Source organism: Sinohyriopsis cumingii, chromosome 19, assembly GCF_028554795.1.
Source record: "Sinohyriopsis cumingii isolate HCF-2022 chromosome 19, ASM2855479v2, whole genome shotgun sequence".
Lineage (NCBI taxonomy): Eukaryota > Metazoa > Mollusca > Bivalvia > Unionida > Unionidae > Sinohyriopsis > Sinohyriopsis cumingii.
In genome coordinates this window covers 9,755,704-9,782,871 of record NC_142979.1, presented here as the reverse complement: position 1 = coordinate 9,782,871, position 27,168 = coordinate 9,755,704, and the positions used below count along the sequence as shown (strand labels likewise).

General features: G+C 35.9%; 1 protein-coding gene across 1 annotated transcript in view; it reads right to left on the bottom strand.

Moving 5' to 3' along the window:
- LOC149775120 (equilibrative nucleobase transporter 1-like) overlaps positions 1-27,168 on the bottom strand; it is a 128,409-nt gene that overhangs the window by 40,067 nt on the left and 61,174 nt on the right. The gene's annotated exons all lie outside the window — the stretch shown is intronic.

The following is a 27,168-nucleotide window of genomic DNA, read 5'->3' as shown; positions in this document are numbered from 1 at the left end:
AACAATACAATATCAACAATTATAGACAAGAACGCAACTGAACAGTTTACAATTTATGCCGTTGATAGAAATCTAGCCCGGGCAAACATTACATGGTATGTGGAATTTGCAGCGAATCTAAGTAATTAAAAACACTAGCTCTTTTAAAATAAAAATGACCACCAAGGAAGTTGAATCAGAGGTATCACCGACGTCACATCAATATCGATTCGATACCGCAAAAGAATTTTCCGCGAACTTGAAAACGCTTTCCGAACAATACCGTGTAAAAATAAAAAAATACCGTCGTAAAATAACCGCCATCGACGCGGTCGTGTACTCGGTGTCGGGTATAGTAGCTGGCGCCGGTGTTATTTTATCCACGGTGACCACGATAACCCCGATCGCTGTTCCAATCGCTGTCTCCGCAATGACAACAGTTGCTGGAGTTGCCAACGCAATCACTAGGAAGATATCATCGTGTTTTCAGAAAAAACTCAACGAGTATACAGTAAAACATCAAATAGTATCCGACGCATACTCGAAATTATCCGGGTTGATCTCGTTATCGATTGATAATTTGTTCGTATCCGATGTTGAATTCTCCACGATGGTCCAGTTGTATAGCTCCGCGATGTCAAAAATCGAGGATTTTCAACTGGAAGCCGAAACCACCTGGTTGTTAAAATTAGACACTAAAAACAACGAATAATAATAATGTCGCTGAACCCCGAAGGGTCTCAATTACTTCAGCGGATCGCGGAGAACACCACTCCGGTACAAACAAGTATGATATCGATAACATCAACGAAACCCGAATTCAGTGTGAACTTCCCATCACCGGTTCCAGTAAAGGAAATAGCGCTGGCAAAATTGCGAGTATATCACAGTTGGCCTAATATCCGAGCGGACGCATTTAACGGACAACAACCTAATAACTCGCTGGTTTTTGCACGGACAAATAAACCCGATGGGACCCCAAACTGGGAGGAGGTTACAATACCAACTGGGTCATACCAAATAGAGCAAATCAATAAAGAATTTCAACGCAGGATAAAATCGATCACAGGAAAGGAATCAAAAATCGCTATTACGGTTCATGAACCGACGTTATCGTCGACGATTGAAATAAGCACACCGGGGTATATGGTTGATATTTATAACAGTTCAATAAGAACCATACTAGGATGGCCTGAGAATCCACCCGCGGACACCCCCCCATCAACTATCCTCAGATACGATAACGGAGATGGTGGTAGGCATATTGCTCCATACAACGTAAATATTGCATCGGTGATAGCGATTAATCTAGTGTGTGATGTTATCGAAGGGAGTTACCAAGTGGATACCAAGCAATCAAATCAGGCTCAACAGGGATATATCCTTTATTCGTTTTCACCAACAGCCCCACCGGGATTTTTAATCGTTGAGAGTCCGATTAATCCGGTCTATATGCGATGCCATGATCGGTTTTTAACGAGAATTAATTTTAGAATTACCGATCAGTCAAATAACCTAATTGATCTGCAAGAGGAGGAGTTAGTGATCACTCTGTTTGTAAGATCATAGCAGCAGGGGGGGCAATGACATCGACGCGGTCGTCGATGTGCTTACCGGACGCTGACGACGCTGGGATCGGCGCGCAGAAGGTGTTAATTAAACCAAATGACGTCACCATCGTGTAGGATGGACCGACGTCGTTTTTTTTTTACCAGGCGCTGACGACACTAGATCGTTGTGTTGCAGAAAGTAATAATTAAGCAAAATAACGATTGGACAAAATGTCCGATTCGCCCCCCCTGCTGCTTGTCAAATATATTGTTTTCCACATAAAAATTTGTTCCGAGATGCCGTGAAATGCGAACAAAACTGTTCGTTGCTACATACCTGACTATCCCATTATCCCAGTGACAAAAGCAGTCATTTTTACCAAATATAACTGCAGTTCATAAAATTACAAATGTATTTGTATAGCATTAAATCATTCCGTATATTTTATAAGTGGACTATTATTTAATATATTAATTGGTAAAAAGTAGTAAAAGTAGTTCTAGGCTGGGTGTGCGATACGGAATTATTAACTGTAAAGCTGTATCGAACACCAACCAGATTAGCCATGTAAGGTTAAATGGGTATGTAATAACCACCGAACCCGCTTGGCGAGACCCGCTTGGGGGAGACCGCTTGGGGAGACCGTTTTATATATATTTAATTTGTATTGTATGATTTGCCTTTCTCCATAACTGAGGGTAGCATTTTTGTGCCCACTTATCTTTTTTGTGTAAACAACATATTACATATAATTTTTTTGCCTTGGATTGAATGGTATATTTTAAGATTATTAATTTATTTGTAAATAAACATGTTTAACTGGATTTGAGTTCTGTGCATTGGTTCCCCCCCCCCCCCCCCGGGAATTCGTGGTCTACTTGATCTTTGCCATGTTCTTTACTAAACGTGTGGGTTTCCACTCTTTTCTGTTGCTTAGTTTAAAACCAAAGAATCGTAATACTTAGGATATGTTATTGATATACCGATTACCGTTAAAAACAGACGAAAGTACCATAAATAACTTCGTTCAAGCCTCAAAACGTATGGGTAACTGTTTTGATAAACCTTACAAGCTTAGAAACATTTTTTTTACAAAGGAAACGCCGAGATTTTGTAAAGCAGCGCAGACAAAACTGTCGCGACGAGTCTTTTGACTGATTCTATCTGCATGCATCGATCATTCAAGCTAAATCAGTCCGTGCTTCAATTAGGATAGATTGTTCTGCAACTTTATTGGAGGTGGGTGGGCATAATATTTTGTAATGTTTGCAATATTTGGTGTGGGGGTTGTAGAAAATATGTTCTCCTTAACTAAAAGTAAAGCTAAGCTGCATGCAACGGACAATATTTGGAACAGACGTACATTGACCAATCACGTGTAAATTACAAGATTGTGCGTAATTAATTATCTTATATATTGATTGATCACGTGGACATTGCATGGTCATGCATATTTAATTGTCTAACGTGATAATTTGACACATAACAGTAGATTGTGCAGCTTCTATAATACTTGAAAATGTGCAAAACTAATCAACATATCTGATCAAAACATGGAACGCTGATATGAAATACAAAGCCCAGCATAAATATATAGATGTTACGATCATAACAAAACTCAGTATAACAATATAGATACAACTCAACATAACAATATGGATGTCATGATAATAACAACCCACCAATATGGATACAACTCAACATAAAAATACGGATACAACTCAACATAAAAATACGGATACAACTCAACATAAAAATACGGATACAACTCAACATAAAAATACGGATACAACTCAACATAAACATAAAAATACTGATACAACTCAACATAAAAATACGGATGCAATTCAACATAAAAATAGGATACAACTCAACATAAAAAATACAGATACAACTCAACATAAAAACACTGATACAACTCAACATAAAAATACAGATACAACTCAACATAAAAATACAGATACAACTCAACATAAAAATACTGATACAAATCAACATACAAATAAGGATACAACTCAACATGAAAATACAGATACAGCTCAACATAACAATATGGCTGATATGATCATAACAGCTAGTGCAATTATTGCTACCAAATATTATTTAGTGTTCAACTATAAGATATACTGTTATGTATATTTGATTTACTTGTATCTGATTTAATATATATTTATTTCAATTTAATTATTTGTCAGTTTTACTTTTTTTATTACAGGCTCTTGTAATGTAAATGTGTTCACTAGAGATGATACTTTTATCAGAAAATAGTTTAACCTTGACTGTTTGTTTTATAAACACCAGGTGTTGATCTAAGTCCTGACCTTGTTTCAAAATGTTTGGCAACCACGTAAACAAGTTCTATTTTATTTTAAAATGATTAGTTGTTGTCGAGGTCATGATGGTACTTCGTCTTTAAGAATGAAAAATAAATTATTTCTTAGAGTAAAATGATTGGTTTTCGTCAGGGTCACACTGGGTAAACGTCATCTTCACAAGTACTTATTTTCTATAGGCTTCGAGAAGATGATCACGTGACCCCTTGTTTACGGTTTTGAAGACCACATAACCTCTATTTTGGAAAATTATTCTCAGTAGAATCTGGGCTGTTAAACTTGAAGTTGTTTCTTGTGTTCTTTGGAGTTATTTCAAATTGCTTGGATTCAAAGGGATTAATTATGTTCTTTTCTGGAAAATACATGTGCTCATGTGAGATTCTTAATCACAGACACTTCTTATAAGAAATTGAATTTGATTTCCAAAACCGGAGTGATAATTCTTATTTCTATAAGGAACTGTAGACTTCAACACTACAGATTGCAGCATACGTCATCGTCTTCCATCTTGGATTCTTCGTCGGGATTCAAACTTGAAATCAGTAGAACATTTTGTTATTGGGACTACAAAAATTTAATTCTTTGATTATTCTTGGATTATTTTGGATTTTATTTGATAAAACCGTAAGATCATATTTTTTCATTTTTCCAGGGAAAAAATATTCTATTTTCAAAACTTGTAGTTTTCACTCTTTCTTGTGTTGCTGTTTATTCGAGCCTAAACACGTGAAATAGAAAATGGGTAGCTCGTCTCGGATTATTTTGAATTTCGGATTTGAAATTTGAATTCCCCTAGTTTTTGAAATTTTCGGTAAAATTGGAAAGCATTTTCTAAAATGTCATCAAAAGTGGAAACCTTTCTTTCAAATCCTACCCAGGAACAATTAGATCTTTTCAAAAATGATGATTTGATTCAGCTTGCCAGAAAATTTGATCTTTCTGAAGTAAAGGCTTCCTTAACGAAACAGGAAATAAGAAATATTTTGTTTCATTATTTGGTAGAAAAGAAGGTTTAAGGTAAAAGTGCTTTGGTTTCGATCAGTACGTTTGTGTCAGACTGTGACAAAAAAGAGAAGAAATTAGAATTAAAATACAAGATGTAACTGGAGTTGAGGAAGCTGGAGCTTCAGAAAGATAAAGAAGAATAACAAATGCAAATGCAGTTGCTATAGGAAAAAGAAAAATAACCAATGTTATTACATGAAAAACATATACAGTTACAATCTGAGAAAGAGGAGAGAGAGAGAGAGAGAGAGGAGAAATAGAAGAAGAAGAAAAAAATGAATTTGCAAGCAGAAGAAAAAGAGAATGAAAAGCAAATGCATTTGCAAGAAAAATAAATGCAATTACAAGAAACACAAATGCAACTAGATAAGCAAGAAAGACAGAAGTGAGTGAATATCAATGTAGAATGAAAGAAACGGAACTGGCAAGTGAAAAGCACACGCATTCGTCAGATCTGATTTAAGTTTTGACCTTGTATAAACAATATTAGGTTAGTGCCCCCTTTCAGAGAAAAACAAGTAGACAAACATTTTACTCGTTTTAAAAAAGTTGCTGAAAATTTGAAATGGCCAAGGAAGCATTGGGCCCATTTATTACAACCTGTACTCGCTTGCAAGGCTAGTGATATTTACTGTCACTTCACGAAAGTGGTAACTATGATGTGGTTAAAAAAATGCATCCTAAGGAGTTATGAGTTAGACCTTGAATCCTATCGGCAAACTATAGAAAAATAGATGAACTCCTGTCGAATTTGATAGAGAAAAAGAGCAGATTTTTGATAGATGGTGCATAGCCAAGAAAGAGGAACGAGATTATGAAAGTCTCAAACAACTTGTATTACTTGAAGATTTCAAAAACTGTGTCCATAGTGACATTAAGTCTTAAATTGACAAGCAGCAGATTGACACCTTGGAAAATGCTGCTCGTGCTGCTGGTGAGTATTCTTAACTCATATGGTTCCTTTTGTAAATAAGACTGCTACTCAACTGTATTTTGGCATAAATGTATATCAGCCTTATACACGCTCTTCTAAAACTCAAACTGGCATAACTTCTAAAAATCAAGCTTCTGATTAGCTTGATTCAAGATCCTTGTATTTTCCTACGTGTACCTATAGCAAAACAAAGGACGCGTTATTTATGATTGCTACAAATTGAAAAATAGGCATCAGAATCAAGACAGACCTATTCCAAATGCTCTTATTTCTAAGACGTCAAGGTCACGGTTATTTATTGAAAGCAATGCATTTGTTGGGTCTATCAAACCCAAGTCTGATTTGATCATGGAACATTATGAACCATTCATATTGAAGGGTTCTATATCACTCTTGGGTGATTCGGCCAATCTTATCCCTATTAAAATTGTATAGGACACAGGAGCTTCCCAGAGTATTTTATTGTCAGGTACTTTCCCTTTTCCTGAGACGTCTTCTTCTAATCACAGTGTTCCTATTCAGGGAATAGAGTGCGGCTTTGTTAATGTTCCTCTCCGTTGTGTACATTTGTCATCAGACTTAGTCTCATGACCGTGACAGTCGGAACAGTCTCTGTTTTACTCGTTGAGGGCATTCATTTGTTATTAGGCAAAAACCTAGCTGGAGACAAGGTTGTGGTTAATCCATTTATAACTGACACGTCTTGCTTGGATCAGAAAGTCGATCCAATTTAAAATGAATTCCCTGATTTATTCCCATTTTGTGCAGTCACCAGAGCTATGGCAAAAAAGGTCTTGAGAATGATGTAGATAAGGAAAGTATTCCTTTAGCTGACACATGTATTGGTCAGGCTTTTGATGAGATAACTTACACTCCTTGTTTGGATCAATCAGAAGGTATTGATCACAATGATCCTCTTTTAACTACTCATTCTCTTTATTCTAATTAGGGTGACAAACGACAATCGCTTGTCGTTGAACAAGAAAAAGATCCTGAGATCTCCTGTTTGTTTCAGAAGGCCAGTAGTGACACTGAAGCTACTGAAGTTCCGGTCTGTTATTTCATTAAAAGTGAAATTCTTATGAGAAAATGGAGACCTTCTGAGGTACCTGCTGTCGACGAATGGTCAGTGAACTATCAAATTGTAGTTCCGAAACCTTACAGACAGGAAATTTAGTTTGGCCCATGAAACACCATTGGCTGGTCATTTAGGGATCAATAAAACTTATCACAAAACGTTGACTCGCTTCTGTTGGCCTAAAATCAAATGTGATGTTAGTAAATATTGTAGATCTGGTCATACCTGTCATATGGTAGGGACACCAACTCAGAAAATTCTCAAGTCTCATATGCAGCCTATTCCTGCCTTTGACGAACCATTCATTAGCATTATGGTAAATTGTGCTGGTCCCTTATCTAAGACCATGTCAGGTAATCAATGCATATATACCATTATGTGTGCGTTAACAAGGTTTTCAGAGGCAATTCCCTTGAGATGTAAAATCTAAATCAGTAGTAAAAACTTTGATAAAACCTTTTACTCAATTTGGTCTGCCCAACTCTGTCCAATCGAGTCAAACGTCAAATATTAAGTGTGGAACTTTCAAACCTATTCTGCTTGAATTTGGCATTCAGCAATTCAAGTCTAAAGGGAAGTTATGGTTTTACAGAACTATAATAGAGTGAACTTTTGAGTTTTGTAGTAATGGAGTTCTGTCTCTCTTGCTCATTCTTCAATAATTTTCTTCAGGCTAGATATTACGGCCCGTACAAGGTTAAGAAGCAAATGAATGAGTTAAATTATAATATTAGCGCTCCTGTGATCTAAATAAATTATAGAAGTACCCTTATATTTTAAGAGATAGCCAGGTTAAACATGCAATTAATTTAGTTGTACCTGTCCCACTCATTGAAGATTTAAGTGAAGGACTACCATCGGATTCTACTGATATTGGAATGATAAATCTTCGGAATTCAGACATTAGGAAAAATCTAGACCAGAAATGTTCCCGTTTGCACGAGCAAGGAATAAATGAACTTAAACAGTTATTATTTAAATATGAGCACTTTCTTCCAGATGTTCCTAAAAGAACGAACAAAAATTTTCATGACGTTGAAACTGTAAATTCTAAACCTGTCAAACAACACACATAGAGGACGAACCCTCTCAAACAGGAATACCTGAAAAAAGAAATTCAATATTTGCTGGAGAATGGTTTTATAGAGCCCAGTAAACGTAACTGGAGTTCACCATGGAAACATGTTCCAAAAATAGATAAAACGTTCCGTATGTGTACTGATTATAGGAAGGTGAATATTATGACAAAAACAGATTCATTCCCATTACCAAGAACCGATGACTGCATTGATAAGATTCGGAATGCCAAGTATGTCACCAAAAGTGACCTTCTGAAAGGATTTTGGCAAATTCCACTAAGGGAAAGAGCAAAGGAAGTTTCTTCATTCGTGACTCCAGATGGACTTTACCAATATAAAGTAATGCCGTTTGGGATGAAAGGGTCGCCAAATACATTTCAACGTCTCATGAATATGATTACCTATTGTCTAGACAATTGTGCTGCTTACATTGATGATGTCATCATCTACAACGAATCCTGGAAAGAACATTTAGCAACAATTCGGGAATTCTTTGGCAGACTCACAGATGCATGTTTGACAATTAATTTATATAAAAGTGGGTTCTGCCGTGCTCGTGTTACTTTCCTGGGACCCATAAATGGATATGGACAAGTTAAATCTATATATGCTAAGGTCAAGGCTATCTCTGAATTTCGCGTGCCTATTAATAAAAAGCAATGTATGCGATTTTTGTGTTCGGCCGGATACTTCCAAAAATTCTGTTCCAATTTTTCTATGACTGCTGACAAATTTATTGAGTAAGAAAAACAGTTCCTTTTGACTGAAAAATATCAGGAGGCTTTTGACAAGTTGAAAGCCATGGTTAAAAGTGCGCCAGTTCTTACAGCTCCAAATTTCAGTCAATCATTTAAACTGTATGTTGATACAGGTGATGTTGGGGTTGGAGCAGTTTTGATTCGAGAAGATGGAAATGGTATTGATCATCCTGTGTGCTATTTTTTCTAAGAAATTAAATAAGCGCCAAAGAGACTATTCAACAATCGAGAAGGAATGTTTGGCTTTGATATTGGCATTACAACATTTTGAAGATTACCTAAGTTCAGTTCCTTCGATTATTGTATTTAGTGACCACAACCCCCCTTATTGTAATCTGCATATAAAAACTAAAAATCAAAGACTATTAAGATGGAGTTTGTTGTTACAGGAATATAATCTGGACATCAGGCACATCAAGGGAAAAGATACTTTAATAGCAGACACACTTTCCCGTGTATAACAATGTATTATTTCATGTACACTGTGTGTAATTTACACGAGTTCTTTTTAATCTCATGTATAATTAGTCTGTGATAAAAAGAAAGTTTTAAGTATAAATCTTTCCTTTTCATTATGAAGGAAGTGTTGTGTATATTTGATTTACTTGTATCAGTTTTAATATATATTTACTTCAATTTTATTGTTTATCAGTTTTTTATTTATTTACAGGCTATTGTAATGTAATTTTTTTCACTAGAGATGATACTTTTTCAGAAAATAGTTTGACCTTGACTGTTTGTTTTATAAACACCATGTGTTGATCTAAATCCTGACCATGTTTCAAAATTTGGGGCAACCACGTAAACAAGTTCTATCTTTATTTTAAAATGCCTAGTTGTTGTCGAGGTCATAATGGGACATCGTCTTTAAGATGTAAACAATTGTTGTTGTTTTTTTATATTTCTAAGAGTAAAATGGTTGGTTTTAGTCATGGTCACATAGATAGACGTGATTTTTAACAAGTACGTATTTTCTAAAAGCTTCGAGAACACGATCACGTGACCCCTTGTTTACGGTTTTGAAGACCTTATAACCTCTGTTTCAGAAAATTATTCTCAGCAGAAACTGGGCTGTTAAACTGGAAGTTTTACTTTGTGCTGTTTGGAGTTATTTCAGAATACTTGGATTCAAAAGGATTAATTATGTTCTTTTCTGGACGATACGTGTGCTTATGTGAGATTCTTAATCACAGACAGCTCTTATAAGAAATTTATTTTGATTTCCAAAACCGGAGTGATAATTCTTGTTTTTACAAGGAACTGTAGACTTCAGCACTACAGACTGCAGCATAGCATACGGCATCGTCTTCCATGGATCCTTCGTTGGGATTCTAACTTAAAATTAGTAGAACATTCTGTTGTTAGGACTTCAAAAATTGTATTCTTGGATTATTCTTCGATTATTTTGGATTTGATTCTATAAAAGCATAAGTTCACATTTTTTCCTTTTTACAGAATTTTTCCAGGGAAATAAATTATTGTATTTTTTAAACTTGTTGTTTTCACTCTTTCTTGCATTACTGAATAGTCGAGCCTAAACACGTGACATAAGAATATAAAAAAAATGAAAAATGCAAAAATAGCGATATAAATAGTTCGTGTGAAATAGAGAAAAAGCACAAAACGAATATCAGTGTTAGAAATCTGTCAGAGCCATACGGCCAGATAATGTATACGATCATTAACTTAATTTATTTGAAAAAGCTGCTTTCTTCCGCTGAATAGCAAAATATGTTGTTCACAGATTAATCAAACTAAGACAAACATTCATTTCTCCCTCTCAATCTCTCTCTCTTTCTCTCTCTCTCTCTGTCTCTGCCTCTGTCTCTGTCTCTGTCTCTCTCTCTCTCTCCAGTGCAGTTTCTTTTATGTAACAGTTGTTTTGTAATATCAGCCAGGCGGTATAGAAAAGAAGAGCATTGAAAATAGAGACCGGTCGAAAGCATTATCTGATTCACATCTTCACTGCTCAAAGGAATGATAATTTCCTGTCTTAAACAATTAATTGTAAAAACCATTTAGATGGCGCCTTGGATGCTAAAATCCAATCAGTCGACAATATAATGGGATATATTTATACAAAACTCTTTCATAAGATAATTACCATGCAATATCCTGCAATATTATCCCACCGTAAAGAACGTTCGTTGACATTTGTTTCTATTAAACTACTGCTGTTGAAAAGAGTTATTTAAAGATATTCTAAGGTTTGCGTAGGTTTTGGCTTCCTCTTCAATGTCAATTTTACTCTACAGATCCTTTTGTGTTTTGTTTTGTGGTTGTCTTTTTTTTAATAATAAATCAACACCAGCTCACAAAATGTCCTTCTGCATGCACAATAATTACCTACGGCCCAGTTAACAAACAACGTTTCTGCAAAGCTACTGTTATCTTGTGAGTTGGTTGCATGCGAAAATAACGTTGAAACAATGTTACCAAAACATTGTTCAAACAATTAGTCATAATTGTCCACCAAACGTATGCAGAATTCATAATTAGCACAACGATTATAAATACACAGCAAATGGTGTTATTTATGCTGAAATAATAATACAAGTTTTACTACGTTATACCGAGGTTGTGTAAAACACAAATCCGATAGAGTCATCGCTGTTTTGTATAATTTCCAAAAATAGATGACTGTTTAAGGCTGCAGAAAATATTTTATTTGTTATCTTGTACAATCGCAACCATGAGGAATGGGCTTTGCCTTATCAGCTTTTACAAAACTATCAACCAGCGCTTGTAGCCCTTCAAGTACCTGCTGGACAACACTTCGACCGAAATATTCCATATGTTCAACAGTTTTGAACCGTCAATGAATTATACGGAACCGTTAATTTAACATTTGCGGCTAGAGTTGTAGAAAATTACGCGATCGGTGTGGTATATTTTCTTGGGTTCATTGAACCACGGAAGCTGTCGTACACGTATTAATATCGTGCGACGTGCTGCAATTTTCAAAGAAAGAAAAGTATACGCTACAGAACAGTGCTTATAGAACAATATAAATTCTTGGTAGCATGTGGCATTTACCGGATGGTCATAGATATGTATACAGATAAAAAAAAAATTTATCTTGGTGAGCTGGAAAATGGGCATTATTACAGATAATGTAGGAGACAATGAACCATTAAACTAGTTATAAAATGCGCATTATCGGCGCGTGATTTATCGTTTTTTTTAAGAAAAGGAAAAAAAAATGCATAAAAACAAAATTATATAAATTAAATCGAAATAGAAAAGATCGAGGAAAACCACACATGCACACACCCCCGTCTATCCATGCATATATATATATATATATATATATATATATATATATATATATATATATATATATATATATATATATATATATATAATGGAACTAACTGGTTATAATATTGTATATGCCATCTAGTAAAGAACGCAAATTGGAGCTGACATGCGATAATAGCGGGAGTGCTCCCACTAAAAGCTACCCATGGATAAAATACTCAAATCAATTCTCGGAAATGATAATGGAGTACGATGTTCCAGAGAAATGAAATAATTATCTACTTAAACTGTAAATTTGTTCATATGAATTCGCCGATGCTGTAGTAATGACGACGTTTTCTGACATTACGCAGAAGGTCTCGTTCTTGAAATGTATTTTTTCAATACGTTTATTAAATTTTGAAATACCTTTATTGAAATAATGGTACGTTAGGTTTATTATTGCAAGAACGGATATTTCTCACGGTCAGTAACTGATTTCGGTATATAAGATTAGGGATTATCATATGACAAAAAGCTTAGCATGGATGATTAGATACGTATTCAATAATGTATCTCGGTACAAATTGTGAAAATAATCTGCATGTTACAACGTGTATTTAGATTAAGATTTTTAATTATATGGTTAATGATAATCTTCAGAGAGAAGGATTGCAATAATTATTTTTTTCCATTGCCAACGAATGTCCTCTTTTACTAATGACTTTTGAACAAAATGTTCATCTATTGTATCTCAGATCTCTCAAAGCACACCTATTTTTACTATTACTAATGACTTTTCTAACAAAGTTACTTACGGTATCTCATATCTCTCAAAGCTTACGTAAGTTCACTATTACTAATGACTTTGCTAAAAAAAAAGTTCATTTATTTCTATCTCAGATCTCTCCAAGCTTTCCAGATCAACGCACGTATGAAACTGCACAGTATTAAAGAGAATCAACAGGAACTGTTTGGGGTGTTAAGGAAACTCTTAGGAAAAAGCAAATACCTAGGTGGACACGACACGTAAGGAACATTTCCAAGGCTCACTGGGAGAGGATACGTAAGAAACATTTTCAATGCTCACTAGGAGAGGATACGTAAGAAATATTTTCAAGGTTCACTAGGAGAGGATACGTAAAAAACATTTCCAGTGCCCACTTCGAGAGGATACGTCAGGAACATATCCTAGGCCCAGTAGGAGAGGATACGTAAGAAATATTTTCAAGGTTCACTAGGAGAGGATACGTAAAAAACATTTCCAGTGCCCACTACGAGAGGATACGTCAGGAACATATCCAAGGCCCAGTCGGAGAGGATACGTAAGAAACCTTTTCAAGGCCCATTAGGGGAGGAAAAATAATAAATATTTTCAAGGTTTACTAAGAGAGGATACGTAAGAAACATTTCCAATGCCCACTACGGGAGGATACGTCAGGAACATATCCAAGGCCCAGTCAGAGAGGATACGTAAGAAACCTTTTCAAGGCCCATTAGGAGAGGAAAAATAATAAATGTTTTCTAGGTTTACTAGGAGAGGATACGTAAGAAACTATTCCAAAGCAACTAGGAGACGATTCGTAAGAAATGATTCCAGGGCCCAGCAAATCAGTATAAAAATTATAAGATCTTATCTGATGCTAGAGGAGAATCTAGAAAGAGTAGTAGTTTAAGGAATATATTTAGAAATTTTCAGGAGAGTTGTTATTTAAGGTATATTTCTTTTGTGGAATGTTTCAAATATTTGGTCTAATTGTAATATAACATAGTCGCTGAATATATCCATGGTCTATTCCGCTTGTATAAAAAATAGCCTAACATCATTTAGAAGCATTAAAATCCCACATCATATTTTCAAGCCCAAATTTTATTTCTTAAATTAAAACTCCGACACTTTCTCCTTTTTCACATGGGCCCTGTACGGTATGCCACAATTTTAAATTTTATAAAGTTTTGTACAAATATATTTGCATAAAATCCAGATATAAAAACAAAATATATGTTGTCAACTTTGATAAAGAAATTGTTATTATTATTATTATTATTATTGCTACTACTACTACTACTACTACTACTTTAGTTAACTTTGTAGTTACTGAAAAGTTGAAAACAATGATAAAAAGAGAGACCTGATGAACTTAATCAGAAGGCGTTTAAGGGTTTATGATCGACAGATGTTGGATCATAACTTTTGATATGATTTACATTTTCTATGTTTCATATTAGTAGACGCATATATTTAACCTAATAGAAAAGGCACAGATTTTTCGCATATGTATCGCAAATGCTAACGTGTAAAATAGCTTCAGACCACATTTCAGAGAATGTACTTAACAAATACGTCACTAATTTATAAAATTCGACAAACCAAATATCCTTTGTAGTGAAACTTATCTTAAAGAGTACTTGTAACTCATGCAGGAACCAAACAAGGTCAATGAAGCTGTAGAGACAATATCTGCATGCTCGGCCCTAAGGCAAGGCGAACGAGGCAATCGCATTGGGCCCCGCGCTTTCAGGAAATCAACTGCACAATACAGTTTCTTTGCTTAGGGCCCCGCTCATCGCTTTTGCTGCCTTGGACCCCTCGTGCCGCTTTGGACCCGGCGTGCTGCTTTTCAGACCGCGTGCTCATTTGGACCCCGCACATCCTAGGGCCGGGCATGAATTGCTGAAACTCACCAATGCGTTGACTCAACGAAGAGGGGAAAATACATGGCTAACATTTGGAGCATTTTCTTCATCAAATATTGATTTTATTTCTTCTTTACTGTATATGATTCCAAAATCTACTTGCGTCTCTCAGTTTCATACTGAGATCGAACAACTGAAGTTTATATACAACTTGTCCCATCGAGTACGTATTGCCACATAGGTATTTACTGAAAGAGATTTAATAGGAAAAATAAAATCTACCTTTTGGGGCAAATGACTTACACCATATTTGTGCAAAATGGGCACATGAATATGAAAGGCAACGTTCAGTCTCGTTAAACGATACACAAGTATAGTGAAAAAAAAGTTCATTACGCTTGTTCACTAAACTTTAAGATATGAAAGTGGTGCTCAGACATAATGAAGGGTTTTGTTCAGGAATTAAGATCTATTGTCGATTTGCATGAAGGTCACTCAGATTATCCTTGACCTTGATATCCAGGACACATATTTCGATGCAGACACGTATTCAATTCCAAACACAAATGTACAGTAAAACAAAGTCATCAAAGAAAATATGTTGTTTTTATTTTATTCAGTTTTTTTATACTTCATTTTATTTTTTCTATCATACCATTTATTTCATCTTAAATAAAAATGTCTATATCTTTGGCATTTAAGGTCTTTGAAATGTTTATTATGAAAGCTACATGAAAAATATTGCATTGACAAAATTATATTTTACAAGTAATTTCATTTACTTATATATGATACTTGAACAGGTTTTCATACCATCAACAGTAAGTAATGATGTCTGAAAAATGTGGTGTATAGACTGTTCGATCATGGCAAAGAGGTTCCGAAAGCATTCTCTATGTCACAATTAGACGGTTTCAAAAGTGTATGCAGTTTAGTGAATTGAATTGTTTTCCTCCGCTGCTTGCATTAAGAGAAATTGAATGACATCCTGCCCATTCCTCGCGATGGCTTATCACCCCAAAATGTTCATTGCGTGTTTGTTTATAATCACAACAAACTAATGTAGTGAAATGCAAATTAGTATACACAATTTCTTGCACACATCAGCGAACCGTTTTACATTGTGAGAATTATTACACAATTTTCTTAATATCTTTGTTCTGTTTGAACTATTGAAATTTAAAATTTAGTGAAGACAATTTTTTGTTAGAACAGTTAAACAAAAGCCACTTGCGGTACACTTTTAAAGCTTATCACGCATGATCTTATAAATATGTTATATTCACAATGCGATGTATAAGCTATACAAACATGTTTTGAAACTTTATTTGCTTAAGAAATTTTGTACCAATATTTATACTGAGTGAGGGAATATATCGCTTGATTTTAGTACTGTTTAATAGTAGACTAGGACGTTTTGGCAGTCGTTGGGAATACGTGTTTCAAACATGCAAAGTAGCTTTTATTCTTCACAGTTTATAATAGTTTCTGAACGTTTTCAGGAGATTGTCATATCAAGACGTTAAACGATAACGGTAGAGCAATATTCCACCCAATACACCAGACCATGTTACCAACGCATATAGTATAACAACATTGTCATAACTACCCGGTGCTACTTGATTATCCAGTTATTAAAGGACAGTTTCTACTTACGGTTGTTGGTGTTGTTCATACACTGCACAAATGAACTTCCGACCGCATGGCGGATGTACAATATTCTGTATACCCCTCAATGTATCCTTCATATCGAGATTTGGGTGAAGTCAGGGTTGTATGTGGGATGTGGCAAGGTTTGGATGCTGTGTTTCTTCGGGACGTCTGTCAAGATGGAAGACTTTTATTTGCCTACTTGTGTGTGTGTGTGTGTGTGTGTGTGATTTTGAGTTTTAACGTAATTTTAACAAATCTCCAGTCATATCGCTACGATGTATGCAGTGTGGTAGTTTTTAGTAGTTTCTAGCACTTGGGTATCATGCCGAAAATATGTAGCACCCATTCATATTATCCTGACACCAGGCCGACCAGTCTTCAAGACTAACCTCTTAATACCGAAAGTCAAGCGAGGCAGCTGCTAGTATCATAATTACGTCTCGGCCGGGGTTCCAACCCACGACCTCCCGCATCCGAGACATACGCAAAACCACTTAGGATTAGCCTAATGTTCGTATGAAAGTACATTTAAAGTAAGGCAATTTTTTGGCATGCAGCTTTTAAAAATTTTTCTATGAAGTTTATAAACTTATTTAATGCATTGTAGTAATATCTTGAGACATACGTTTTTGAGAGTTCAAACCTTTTTCAATTAATTTTCAAAAAACAGTGTTTGAGATGACTGCAAACGTGTTTCGCATACATATCCACTTTCTTAAAAGTCATTGAGGAACTTACAGATCTACTTTGTGATGTAAGAAATTCCAACATGAGAAAGCTTAAAAGATATAATTTATTTTAAAGGCAATTGCATCGACAAGACCACTTTGTTTTTGCTTTCTTGTTTTGTTTTATTTTTGGGGGGTAATGGGAACTGTTGATTAAACGGATGTTGGGGGTGAAAGGACATTTTTCCTCAACCACAAGTTTGATGGTGGATTAGCACCCATATATTTTAATGGAAGCCGGGGTAGCTCAGCTGATACAACAACAACAACAACAACAACAACAACATGATAATAATGATAATAATAATAATAATAATAATAATAATAATAATAATGAGGACTTTGTATAGTGCCTAGTCTTTAGAAGCTCTAAGCGCTTTACAACATTAGACAACACCTATAAGATAAAAAAAACATATAATGATATGATTACAAACACAAACAACATGAAATTAGAAAACAGAAAAATACATGCTGAGAATATTTAAGGTAGGAAACATTATTAGGTCTTTAAGTTTGTTCTTGCAGTCGAAATAAGTGAGTTTTGAGAGCACTCTTGAATGTGATCACTTTGTGTCTAAGTTCAGTGGGCAATTCATTCCACACTTCTGGGCCCTGGTATGCAAACGAACGCTGTACATATGACTTTGTTTTCATAGTGTGAATAATGGGTATACGATTGTCAGAAGAGGAGCGTAAGTATCTTGCTGGTGTGTACACATCAGTGAGGTCGGATAGGTATGTTGGACTAGAGTCCGTCACTGAAATGTAGCACAGAGAACAAATTTTGTGTTTGATTCTGGATCGAATGGATAGTCAGTGTAGGGTACAGAGCAGAGGGGAGGTGTGCTCTGATCGTGGTACTCTAAGTATGATCCGAGCAGCTGTGTTTTGAACCTTTTGAAGTTTTTGGAGTAGATATTGAGATGAACCAGACATAGACATGTAATCAAATGGTAGTGGATTCGATACCAACACAGGCCAGCGATATTTGGTTGTTTCAGTAGTATTCTTGACAAAAGCACTTAGCGTTTGCTTTTTACAGTGGAAACGTGCAGTTAAATTGAGCAAAACAAAACAAAATGTATATAAGTTGTGAATGGATTAAGTCATCGCGACCTTTCACAATAAAGAGGGGTACACTGCAGTACAGAAATATATGCATGGTCAAGAGTCTCCAGCTAAGCGTATCACGTTAGCATTTAATACAATTTCAAGGTTTGGGATCAATTTAATGCATGGCACAGGACGGAGAATGAGAAAAAGTCATTTTTATTCCGTAAAAAAATGCTTCTCGAATTTGTAGCGACTTTGTAAGGCAAGATGAGTTCATTCTTACGTTCACGAGATAAACACTGCTTTTAGCTTGTCTCTTTTCAACAGAAAACTAATTTAAATTAAAGTAATTAGGTTTTCATAAAGTTTCCAACCTTTTAATATTGCATTCTTTTTTAATTAAGCATATGCAATACCATCCCATCAATAACTTCCAGACATAACGTGGACATTTATAAATAATTAGCTACTAAAGTTCATGAAACGATTGGTACCGAGACATATTTTCCAAAGACCAGACCCGGCTCTGGCAGTTTAAATCTGTGCGTTTTTATATCTCTACCTTTGATAGAATCTATACTTTGTGTCATGTTTACATTGAATCAATTTTTCAACAACGAAAAGTTGACCACCATTCGATAATCGAACTTTACGCGATGCGCTTGCAATAACATCTTCAGTATTGTTCGCCCATTGTTTTGGTTCATATCAGTATTGACATGTTTTCTTTGTTGTACGTAAGCGTTGTGGTATAATATACTACAAAGACAAATTCCTTTGAAAATAAATCAAACGAAATGATATAACTATTTCATTAACTTGGTGCCATGACGTTCAGCTTGTAATGTTATTCCGAACCTAAGTGAAATCCAACGTTGTATTGCTGTTTTTCTGAGCTATACGTGTTATTTTAATAATTGTTTTTCCTTATGTACCTCATCTTTGTTTTTAAGTCACTTTAGTAATACCTATGTGTGATTTTATTCATATCCTTAATAACTCTGAGCAATTTAGTAATGTCATAAATTAAATAGAAAAATTATAACTACGAGCAAATACTGCAGCTATTAAATTTTGCAATACCTACCGAATTACTATATGATGCTATATTTTTTTGCTGCAAAACGAATTTAGCTAATACATCTTCAGCATTATCCATGAAGAAAGAAGCCTGAACTTATAAAATGAAATGGAAAATTAGTATTATTCAAAAAGTACTATTTAAAGATTTTGTTTCGCATCTATATTTTAATCTAATCTCGCCGACAATTCAAGCTTGAACAATGAAAATGCAAAAACGGAGGCCAAAGAAAACGATAAAAAGACGCCCTGAAGACGTCATTGAAGAGCTTTGCATTAGCTATGAAATGTGAAAGCAGACTGCCCAGGACATTGTCGTGTGGCACTCCTAAAGGTGCTTCAGCATGCCGGGCCAAGAGGACAGCCACAACAGAACAAATAAGGCAGGCCAGAAAATCCAGAGCCAGTAACCCCACAATCTGCGTGGCTGCCATCCGTTGTCTACGGTGCCATGGAACACTCATGGCGTACATCGGCCACTCCAGCCACCTGCACACCCATAGACCATTCGTTCCAGCTATACCACAGGATGGGGGCCCCGAGTGGCCGAGTGGTCTAAAGCGTTCGCCGTTACGGATCACTGCCATCTCACCTCTGTCTGCGCCGGTTCGAGTCTCAGATTCAGCCAATGTAGATATGTGAGAAAGCATGCCAGTAGCTTCTCGTGGGTCGGTGGTTCTTTCCGAGGTTTTCCCGGGTTCTTCCTCCACCATTAATACTGGCCGCCATATATGGCCTATCGTGTGCTGAAAAATGACGTTAAACCTCACAACAACCAACCAACCAAATACCACAGGATGACTAAAGTGGTCCTCGATAGAGGAACTCACATAAATTTAACATCGAGGCAGCAAACTTCGTTGTAAAATCATTCATTATGAGATATCTGCTTTTGTGTTTTTTACACTGCTACATCCTTTCACGTTTAAATTAAAATTGCTTCATAATGGACCAATGTCAAGAAAAGAAAGGAATAAAATAATAACGCTTTCAAATGCTGCATATCCAGCATTGCTTAGATAAACACTCATTGATGATTCTAAAACGGGCTTGGTGAGATGATTCGATCCCTTCTATATCCGTATCACTAAAATAAAATATTTATCGCGTTGTATAAAGAGACATAGTCAATGCAAACAATTACACAAAGCTGAAACTATAGGTGCAGATAATGCCGTTGAAGTCGATGCTGCAAACATTGGTGTAAACTCCGTTTAACTTTGTCAAAACATAATGGATTCTCTTTGAAAACGTGAATGAATTTGCTTACTAAAATCTGCTAACTTAAAAGAGGTTTACATTCTGAAATGTAAACGATAGTTCAAAGCAAAATATGCAAGTTCAAACGGTGAGACTCTTGTGAATAGCCACACCTGTAGACGTCCCAAGCTAAGATACCACGTTGTGTTATAGTCCGGCCAACACATTATTACTGGAAGAGATTTAATCGCGTTTCACTGCCTGTAAATCAATTACCTGCTTTTGGTCGCTAGCTCTCCGGTTAGTTATTTGTGGGCGGAGTCGCCTTTGATTTTCCATTTCCACAAATCCGGCCTCGACGTCCGCCATGGTAGTGGTTTTACTTCAGAGGGTAACTGACTACAGTTTATTATTGACATTACTTTGCGCTGCAGCTTAATGTTCTGAATAAACAAGTATTCGCTAAACGAAGGGTAACGAACTTATTTTATCAGCGCCGACCGTCTATCGGTTACTAATATTATGGCTTCAACAACAGGTCCAAAAGTTGTTCCTGTAATTTTCGCCGCCCAGTTAATCCCATCTGCATCCAGGCCAAACATAGTTGTGGTAGTGAGTCCGCAAATCGCATCCTCAATGACATATGCGCGCTTATATATCTCCAATTCAGTGGTTTTCGTGGTGATTTTATCTCGAAGCTATCATACTCTTACGTTGGTAACTTTAAGGGTCTGAAATAGCTCTTATATTAATATTGTGATAGCGTAAAGTAATTGCTCGACAGTTTGACCATGTTCAGGTTTACATGTATATGCACTTCCAACCAATTATCTGTATTACTTGTACAACTGGTATGCAATCGTAGAAAATACGTACTTGAGGAATATTTGTATCCGGCAATTTTGCAGTATGGGGCCTAGCACACGACCGCATAACACCACACCGTTTGATTTATTAATTGGTATCCGAAACGATCGTTCTTGTTTTCAACTAAGAACTTTTACGAAGAGAAGGGTGTCCTTGTTGAATAAATAGTCGAGATCGTTCTCTTAGTTTGAGTCAATGTTGGTACAAAGCATTCGGATGGGATTTGCATGAATTCTACTTCATCGTCGTAAAAGCTATCCCAAGGTGCTTTAACACCTTGCGTACTTTGGTGTAATTCCAAGTTGGCTTCGAGCTGGTACTGATACATCAATGTTGTTCCAGCTGTTAATTTCAATTTGACCCTTAACACGATTATATTTCAGTGTATAATAGGGATTGTTAACACCACCCTGACTCAGATATCTGTCAACCACCGGAATGAAAATGTTAGCAATGTTTGCATCCGTTGCTAGTCGTTCCAACGCACAAATTGCACATTCGTCAATCTCATTACTACGCTGAGAATGCATGGCTTACATGTGCTAATTAATGTGAAACACAAACTCCGAGTAGCTGTCCGGATAGATTTGAAAAGCTTCAAACTGAATTTTATTTCTAGTTATTAATCATATCGATGTCGTATAAATGAAGATTTTGGATGATCGGTGTCGGAATCGATCATTATTAACACTCGTACACCAGGCTAATTGTGTATCAATGCTTGCAATTAACTCCATCCACAACGATCACCGGTTACCATAAATAAATACGATCTGGACTCGAGCGTCTTTACGATGAAAGGTTCAGATTTATCAAATCCAGCCTTATCAGTAAAAAAAATTCAACCAATTGTAATGATATGGTTAATGTTGGACTCCCAGTGAGGAATGGAAATATTTTACCAGTCTTTTGCATTTAGTATTCTTCGGAATCGGATAACCTTCATGTCGTTGATGTGTTTTTGTCTTTAGCTGTATTACACTGATGACGTTGTATGTGGCCATGTACACGAGGCTGTTTCCAGTTAGCATTTATGGAGAAAGTTTCAATTAGCCTGCTTTTTTTTTCGCAAACTGGTTTTCACTATGGCCAACCTTAACTTCCTGATATGACATTATTTTAATAGCGCTGTTTAATTACAACAATAACAATAATTACGAATTTCCCAGGTGAATCAATGTCCCTCATCCGTCGACAAGCGGATTGTTACAGCGAACCTGATGATGAATCGCCATAGAAATTCTGTCAAACATTCATCGTTCAATAAACAAATGCTAAGCAACACCTCGGAGCAGCTCATACTAAGCTCTAACTTTGTTGTTTAGTACTTGGACATTAACGGTGACGAAATGTTGAGCGAGGGTTCGAGCGTGTAAAATCTCATGAAACAGTTCAAAAACGTCAGCGAGGAGTAACATGTTTGAGCGCATCCATGGTAGTCACTGAGAATCTGACAAAGAAACGCGGACCCACTGGGAAATACCGTTGCGGACCTTTTGGGAGACAGTGATGAATATAATGTTGAAATGGGTGACAAATGAGTTTTTGAAAGCTTTTTCATAGTCGATCATGTACTCTTAAAGATAAATTCCTTTGCTATTGGCCAAGGCGAACTTTTCTCGTCCTGAACAGGAAACATCTCTGTATCGATCAGAGATTGCAAAATGGTATTTAACGTTATTTGCAAGGTCGTTCGCTACTTATGTAATGGAATGAAATGAGAAAATGCAGCGGATCATTAAACTTCAGCTAGACCAGTCTCACTATTGCCTGGAATGCCGGTTAGTGGTGCATTCGGTGCTATTACACATTCTTGCATGACTAAGTGGCCATCGAATAATATGTAGCATGACCAAGTTTTGTATGTTCCTTTGTAAATTTGCAAAGCAGATTGTATTGGCTGTTTACGAATCCTATATACGCACCAGTGATGATGCAGCGATCGCGATTGTTGGTATGAGTCAAAAGGGACCACGACAACTGCGGCAATTGGTGTCCCCGGAAAACTCCCTTGAGTCATCATGGGTTATAATCATGTCCGCGGGCAAGGTAGGCCTTTGTTGGATCTATCTTAGAGTAATCTTTTAGTGCTTGGTGAAACACATAAACTCAGTCATAACTGCTATAAAACATTGGTATCTCAGTCGCTCCGTTGCATTGGACTACATTGTAGCAAACTTTGCTCAGAAAATGAACCTCATGTGACGACCTCTTGACCCTGAAAACTTTGTTTCTCACGGAATCATTCAAGAGTTCAAAGTCTTCGTATATGACATACGGGGCTTTCATTGTTTTGTTGTAATGAAGTGATTATAAGAATTCTCTTGCTAGTTTCTGGCACGGTTATACGCTGCGGCTATTTACTGATTCCACGGTAGTGAAAGTCATGCTTGTGAAGCCGCTGTTGAATACTAAACATCTGCAGGCAACTTCGGCATGGAGACATATTCCCAGTATGCGTGCAATTCACGACACATTTTTAAATCTACACGTAAGATCTTATTATAATGAACATGAAATTATATGTTACCGAAATTGAGTTCACCAAGGTATTACTGATATTGTTAAAATTGATCATTACGATGCCTCACGTGATCTAAAGCGAGCGCCAATGCATGATATGGGTTGTCACCGTTTATTACACTTATTACACTTATTACACTTATTACACTTGGCAGCAGAACATGCATTGGTAATGTAATATAATTTGACCCGCGAAAATTCCTAAACGGGAAATAGGAAGGTCAACTAGAACTTATCTAGAAAGATTCCATCTTTAACCCGAGTTTGGCATAAAAAATAAATTTCAACGTCTCCAGAATTGCTGCAACAGCTTTATTGATTCCATCACTGTTGGTTTCAGTCACTTTTAGGTTTAATGTACCACTGTGAATCCGCATGGCTAGCAGTAATAACACGTCATATTCTGTTGAAAAGAAGTACAGAGGTATAATTAAGTGCGCATCGTCACCGCGGCGGTGCCTGGACCCTGCAATGTTGCTATAATTCCCGGTTGAAACTTGAATAGAAGCTGATTGTTTCTTTTCTAGGCACTTATTCGATCGGCATAATTGCAAGATAGTCTTCAAAATCAAGAGAGAGAGAGAAAGAGAGAGAGAGAGAGCTTGTGTAAAATCTGGAACTTGAAGTCGGCATACTGAAGTAGCTGCCTCTTGGTGAATATTACGTGCGATACGGTGTCGATGCTCTTGCTCATCGACAAACATGCGTGCTATTGCAGCCCGTCTGGCCCGTAGAGGGATTTTATTGCTATGTTGTGCAGCCCTTGTCGCTGCACAATTGGACGCGGATCAACTATGCGACCTAATTGAGCAAATATGTTGGCTCTTCTTGCCCTTTCAGAATTATATTCCACGTTCTCGCCCAGATTGTTTCATTTGTTTTCCAGTTTATATAACTATTGCAACCTGATGTGGTTCCTTCAGTGAAAGGAACAGCAGCTTATATGTGGTCAATATATTTACCTTTTGCATTCTGTTTTGAATCCTGATTCAACGCCATAGTGCGAAATTTCTAAGTTGATTCACAATAGGCATGCTGATATAAGGACAAAACATTGTCTAATTGCTTATTCTACCAATGCAAGTTTAATAAGTTTACTTAACTATGATCAGAAATCGCAATCGCTTCAATCCTGTCTTTTATTTCAGTGACTTTTGCATGTTTATCCTCGGAAGGTTCTATATTTATGTTGGTGAGATCCGCATTATGGGCAAAGATTACGTACTTTTACTCCGATATCTGTTTAAGACATGATCGATCATCCAAACAAACATAAAGCGATCAAATGTGATATACAATATTCATATGGCATGTTTTGCCACAGAGTTCATCTTTTCAATCATACACTTTTGCATCGCAGAACTTCGGGCGTATCCGGTCGAATGTTTAATAGAATATATAAGGATGTCGAATATGCTCCGGTGTATGATATTTTATTTTACGACCATTCATTGTAAATACTTTTTACCCATGATAGTAATTTCAAAACTCGTGGCAGTGACTAAATAAAGTCACTTTTTGACCTGGCTGCAAAGCCCGAAGGTTACCTTCTGAAAGCTTTTCCCTCTTGAGTGATTTTTTTAAACCCTGCATTTGGTCAAATCAATGCAGCCTGCCAGTACAAAGTATTATACTAACTCATAAATGACATCTGAGGATTTCAAACGTTGTACACCTACCGATTCCATAGTTTCTTTGTCTTTGCATGCAAATTTCGTTTGATGAAACTCATGAGATTGCATCTGTTGCTCATGCTCTAGAGGTTGTACATTGTTTTCATCGCTATGTATTATTGCCGTTGGTGTTTCTATATATGATAATGCTGAGAGCATATGTCTAATGAAGGCAATCTGTCGTTAATGTTTTCACTAGTTATTGTCATGTCGTAGTTACCTTGACTAGTCATTTTGATGTCTTTCGTGGATAACTTAATCAACGTCAGCAACTTACAATTGTCTTGAACAATATCGTGCAGTGTTTATAGGTTTCACCGAGTCCACCTCCTTACTGTTCACGATTCCTAAATTGATTAATTTATCAAGATGTTCCGAATACATAGTTGAAAAATGAAACAATATCCTTTGAGCCTTTTATAAAATTGGTATGATGGATTTAAGCAAAAAACTGTTTTACACTTTTCTGTGACGTTACAAACATCTTTTCTTTGGGAAATATGATTCCCGTATTAGATATATTATGAATCCTTTTAAAATAGTATACGCATCAATGTGTGACGTATGTTTAATTATATATATATATATATATATATATATATATATATATATATATATATATATATATATATATATATATATATATATATATATATATATATATATACTTCTCCAATCTAATATATTCTCACTCAGAAAGAAACAATCTCTACAAAATATATTATAGAACGTAATCGCGATCAATATAACATATTCTCACAACGAAAAGAATCTATGGAAAATATTTTAAGTGCTGTATAATTGCAATCAATAATATGTATTATTAGCTATACTATTTCATTGGTCCAGCTGTGGTGCCAGTGAGAGAAGTCTCTCACACGAAGCTCACTGTTTGTGCTACATTTTGATTTGAAAAATCTTTAACGTTTCTGAAAGGTAAAAATCGATTATGCTGCGCAAAGTCGTTCACGTATGGGAAGTTTGTCCAGTAGGTGTTGACAAAATAGAACATATTTTATAGCCATGTTTGTAGGATCAAAATCTACAGAATTGTCTGTACCTATGTTAGCAGCGTTTCTGCTGCTTACATTGTCGGCATGGCTTTACACTAACTTTGTAAGTTACACCCAACGCGTAAATAATTCCCTCGATCATGATAGAGGTATAATAATTGTTAAAGTTATAGGATATAAGAGGCGTTGATTCGTATCAGCAAAGCGGGCCAAAAAACCTCCTTGTCATACAACTTATAATAGTTATGCTAAATTATATCATTGAGCATTTTCTTATAAATAATATATGTAGTCAACTTTAACCCATGATTATTCTTCTAAATAAGATAAAGAAATGCGTATTGGAACATTAATAATTTTCCAGACTGTACTGACCTTATCATGCATATTATATTAGAATGTTTTGTGTCTTATTTCGGCTGTCTGAAATACTAGGATTTCCTTAAGCGTTTCGTGAGCGGAATCAATATTTAGTGGATATTTATGTTGAAAATGCGTGTCTTGTTTACACTTGTTTTAGTGACAAACACTTTCAAAATAGTACCGAAATCCTGTACAATTGAGCTTCCTTAGAGACAAGAAAGAAATAAAACACAAATAAATCCGTTACTTTCTTGGCCTTTTGGTCATGTTTACATCAGGGGAATTTGTTAACACTTATTTACATCAGTAAAAATGAAGAAGACAGAACGGAATACTTCCATTCGTAATGTATTACAGTAAAATAATGGTCTTTAGGGAATTGAATCCAGTTACTTTACTGGGTTCTATCTCCCATATA